This window comes from Triticum dicoccoides, chromosome 4B, assembly GCF_002162155.2.
Source record: "Triticum dicoccoides isolate Atlit2015 ecotype Zavitan chromosome 4B, WEW_v2.0, whole genome shotgun sequence".
Lineage (NCBI taxonomy): Eukaryota > Viridiplantae > Streptophyta > Magnoliopsida > Poales > Poaceae > Triticum > Triticum dicoccoides.
Window position 1 is genome coordinate 400,043,786 of NC_041387.1, and position 5,549 is coordinate 400,049,334.

Genomic DNA, 5,549 nt, shown 5'->3' on the forward strand with positions numbered 1-5,549 from the left:
CTTTTGACAGGCTGGACAAGAGCGGAAGGCACTGGATTGATGAGTTGCCGGCGGTTCTTTGGTCGATCAGAACGACACCAAATCGAGCCACCGGCTAGACACCCTTTGCCCTGGTATACAGGGCAGAAGCAGTTCTCCCCACGGAACTCATATACGGGTCACCTCAAGTGCTTGCTTATGATGAGCCTGAGCAAGAGCAATTGAGGCAATATGACGCGACGCTCCTCGAGGAAGATCGTCTTCGGGTTGCTGTGAGCGCAGCATGCTACCAGCAAGCCTTGCGCCGCTACCATAGCTGCAAGGTTCATGGCTGAAGCTTTGAGGAAGGCAACCTTGTTCTTCGGCGCGTTCAGTCGGCCAAGAATTCCAACAAGTTGATGCCGAAGTGGGAAGGCCCTTATCGGGTAACACAAGTCACCAGGTCCGGCCCAGTCCGCCTGGAGACCAAAGATGCCATTTCAGTGAGCAACTCCTGGAACATCGAGCATCTTTGCAAGTTTTACCCATAAGGCGTGGCTGCCGGGCCCCTCAGCAAGCCACTTTTTGTACAAGCCTTGTCGACAAGGCATGTAACCCTCTGTACAAAGCCAGGCGCAGACCCTGATCATAAATAAAAGAAGCGCTAACACCCTAAGTTATAGCATGCATGCTAGGTTGAGTATCTCCCTCCGTTAGGGTTGATGGTGCTTAGCAGTGACTAACCCCTAGCATAGAGGTCGAGTCTGCATCTCTTTGTTCTTTTCCATCTCCTTTGGTTCGCAGGAAACATGAGCACTCCCGCCAAGCTAGATGGGGGGAAAAGAACGGGCTGGCGCCCCAGCCCCGGCAAGCCAAGCTTGCTGAGGGCTGAAGATACAAGGGTCCGCTACCGGCAAGCTGAGGTTGCCGGGGGCAGATTCAGATAAGTTTTTCCTTCTCCTGTGTTACATTCCCGTGTGGGTTGGGACATGTGAACCCTCGTTTCGCTCCTAAGTTACGGTGCTCCCCCTGCCCGTACCCGAGAATTATTTCTTGGGTCGTGATCTGGTTGTAGCCGCGGTGGCGAGGAAGCAAGCATAGGGCTTAACCCTACTTCACCCATGTCTCTGCCAAGAGCGCGAGTATGGTCGAATGAATAAAGGGAGCAGCAAGGCCTGTTGTGGGGTGACAATGTTTACGTTAAAAGTAACAAGGATTCGTTCCTTGGTATGGGCTTTGCTCACGCACAAAGAACCCGGCAAACACCCTTTTTCATTAATACACCCCACACAGGTACAGTTCATACGGAATGTAAACATGAGCAGGGGGATTACAAGTTTTAAATCTAACTAAGGCCCGTAGGCTTACAAGATAAAAAAGATAATGTGCCCGTAATCCCTTTCTTGTCCCTCTCCTCAAGAAACGGAACAAGAAGGCAAGAGGGTAGGAGGAGCGCCTAGGCGAGGTACGAGCAGCAAAAGGCGCCAAGAGAACATGCCGGCGGCCACCTAGGGGAGGCTGGTGATGATGGTGTCGGGAGGAGAGCTAGGAGATGAGGCAGCAGTCCGTCAATACACTACAAAGGCATTGGTGCCATCGTACTCCGACTTGACGGCCCGCCACCCGCCTTCTTCGCCTTCTCCGGCCTTCCCACACCAGCCGCCCAAGGAGGCGACCTCGAGAAGTTCAAGGAGCCGGCTCCACCAGGAGAAGGGGCGCGGTGCAGATGCTGCTGCTGCTGGCACCGCCCGGGGACGGCGGGTCCGATGCCTAGTCGGACCCGTCATCCTCCTGCATGCTGCCCTCGTCGCTGCTGTCGCTGTCCTACTCGTCACTCTCGCTCAAGGAAGAGTCTTCGTCATCGGAGGAGCTCTCCACGCAACACTTCAGGGGAGTCCCGAAGTCGCCAAAGACCTTGACGGAGAGGAGGCCATTCTCCATTAGTTTGAAGTAGAGGATGAGCCCCGCCGTCAAGCTGTGGATGCGAGCAAAGGTTTTCCATCCGCGGCGGAGATACATGACGTGAGGGGCCAGGAAATCAACGTCGGCCCATGTGCCCTCATGTGCAGCCTCAGTGCCTGCGGTGGGTCGAGCTCCATCTCCCGAGCAAATGGAGTAGGGAGACAAAGATGACGACGCGCCGGCCGGCACAGCATGATGAAGAACTCGCGGTGCTGGTCCCCGACATGGCCCTCCATTGGGGGAGGGACCGTCGGTGGAGGCAAGGCCGATGCTGTCAGGACCCCGACTCAATGCCACATCGATCTAGCATGTAACACCTCATATCACTTTGCGGCCTCACGCACGGTATCCCCACGGGTGTCGCCTTACCTTTGCCCGAGACCGTTTGCGCCTTTTGGCACACATATATGATAGTGTCGCTAGCATCCATATGATAAGGAGCCCGGGCTGACATGGCTAGTCGTAAACCCAAAGTGGCACAAACTTACAGGGACAGGCATCCATGACCCAACATCGAACGTGTCGGTCATCAGCGAGTGAATCCAGGCTGTAGCACTCGGCTAGCAGGACTCCGGTGAACCGGGCTGTAGCGGGCTAACAGGACTCCGATATTCATCGCATGACATTTCCCCGAAGGGACAGACACAGGAACGAAGAAGGACACATGCCGGCCAGCCTAAGTGTTCCGGAGCGGTAGCAAGCTACCATGGCTCAGTGGAAACACTAGGAGACATTTCCCGGTAAGAGAGGCTACTAAGGATAAACAACTAGATAGTCAGATCCCACACATACCAAGCATTTCAATAACATACACACAATATGCTCGATATGTGCAAATACAACATGGCATCACAACATGACTCTACGACTCAAGTATTTATTCAATAGGCTCCGAGGGGCGAGATATTACAAACATGGGTCTCTCGACCCAGCATTCAGAGCATACAAGTCAAAGCACAAGCGGAAGCTTAACATATCTGAGTACAGACATCTATAAATGAAAAAGGCTGAAAAGCCTGACTATCTACCAGATCCTGCCGAGGGCACAAGATCGTAGCTGAGGTAACAAGCTAAACGTCGAAGTCCACGCGGTACTACTAGCGAGACTGCAGTCTCTCTGCAAAAACATAAATTAAGCAACGTGAGTACAAATGTACCTAGCAAGACTTACATCAGAACTAACTACATATGCATCATTATCAACAAAGGGGATGGTGGGGTTTAACTGCAGCAAGCCAGCTTTGACTCGGTGGCTATCCTAAACTACGACTGCAAGTAACTCTTTTGAGGTGGCGCACACGAGTCCACATATTCACCATATCAATACACCACTATGGATCCGCTCCCGTCTCCCAACGAGAACGCCATCCATAGCACGCACGCTTATCTTGCGTATTTTAGAGTATCCACTTTCACTTGTCTATGAACTGTACAGGCAACCCAGAAGTCCTTTACCGCGGACACGGCTATTCGAATAGATGATGTTAACCCTGCAGGGGTGTACTTCTTCACACACGCTCTCAACACTTACCGCCGTTTACACGACATGTACTCGGCAACCTTCAAGCGGAAGCCCAGCGAGGGTGTCGGCCACGACCTGACTAACCACACAAGTCTCTCGTCCAGGTTTATCGCCTATTCGGGTTCCATCCGCAAGGAAATCCGGCCGGGGTGTCGCTCACGGCCCCAAACGATGTGTGCAGGGTTCCCAAGCCCACCATCCGGGTGCCACTTGGTACACTAGGCCACTGTGCCTAGTCTGTCCCAAGCCCACCTGTACCGGGTGCCACTTGGTAGACTACTAACACTACCTACAAACACCAGAAACTAGTTGCAACTCCTGGACAGAGATCATGTTGATTAATAAGTCGAGATAGTCAATTAAGGATCCCAATGTGTGGTAGTAACTGATCATGGATCACAAACACAGAACTCAGTTCCTGAGGACGGCTGCAATGAGACAACCCACCATGTACTCCTACATGGCCTCTCGCCGCTACCTTTACCAAATCGTGTTCACACACTTAGCTCTCAACAGTAGGACATGTTCACACACCTCCGATTCATCCCCGATGAATCAGACCTGACTCAACTCTAAGCAGTAGCAGGCATGACAAATAAGCATGAATGAGTAGGCACATCAGGGCTCAAACAACTCCTACTCATGCTAGTGGGTTTCATCGATTTACAGTGGCAATGACAGGTCATGCAAAGGATAAAGGGGTTCAGCTACCGCAGCAAGTAACAAATATGTCGTTGTTGTCCTAATGCAGTAAAAGAGAGCAGGAGCGAGAGAGTGGGATTGTATCGGAATGAACAAGGGGGTTTTGCTTGCCTGGCACTTCTGAAGATAATATAGCTCTTCATCGGTGTCATCGAACTCATCGTCGGAACCACGTCTATCGAGAGGTTGCAAGTTCCGACAACATAGAAGGAAACACAATCAATGCAATGCACAATATGATGCATGATCATGACATGGCAAAATGAGTGTGTTGGCATAATGCAACTAGCAGCAGCTTAAATGAAGTTGGTTTGAACCTAAGATTCAAATTCAAACTCCATACGTGATTTATTACATGCCATTTAATTGATTTGTCCTAAACAGTAGCTATAAGTTGTTCTAACATACATGAAAATGGTACAGATGGATAGATTGGATTTTTCTGATCATTTTTCATATATAAATTATTTCAATCTGAGCTACGGTTGAATTACTATGAATTTTTGAAGTTTAAACAAATTTCTAGAATTTCTGAATTGTTTTTAATCCAGAAAATGATTTACTGCGTCAGCCTGACGTCAGTGTGACATCAGAAGGTCAACGGAGCCGGTTCAGGTCAAACCTGACTAGTGGGGTCCACTGGTCAGTGACTGGGCTGATTAGTGTCGCTGACATGTGGGCCCAGTCAACAGCCACGTCAGCTTGGTCAAAGCTGACGCGTGGGCCCACTGATATTAGTTAAAACTAAACAGAAACTAATCTACGATTAATTAGACGGCGGGGCCCAGCTGTCAGTGTAACTAAGTGTTGACTAAGTGCGTTGTTAACCTAAACTAAGCGGCCACGTCACCATCACCGGAGTTACGCCGGCGGCGACCGAAACACGGCGGAGGCACACTGGGTTGGCTTGGGTTTTGCCCACGGTCGACCAAATCGACCGTGGTTTGGTCCTATGCATAGCTGGGGCTCGCGCGCATCTAGAAGGGCAAGTGGGAAGAGCTGGGGTGGCCGGAGGCGACGGCAACCATCACGACGGCGGCGGCCGGAGTTCGGCCAACGGCGAGTTAGGCAATGCTGGGCGCCAGGGGAGGCGTTGGTAAGTGCTACGTGCTCCCGGTGAGGTGTGGAGCACGGTGGTGTGCCCGGCTTCGAGCCACAGTGGCTCTGGCCACGTCGGCGACGAGGCACGATGGCGGCGAGCTTCGACCGTGGTGGAAGACGGAGCTAGGGGACAGAAACGGAGGCGGCGAGCAAGGGGAAAGAATCAAGAGCTCACAGGGAGTCGTATGGAGGTCTTAGAGGGCTCGGGGACGGGCTGGAGACGAGGTGCGGTCGCCGGCGATCTCGGATGCCCGAGGAGGAAGACGAGGGCGAAGATGGCTCCACAGGGCGTCCGGGCTCGTGC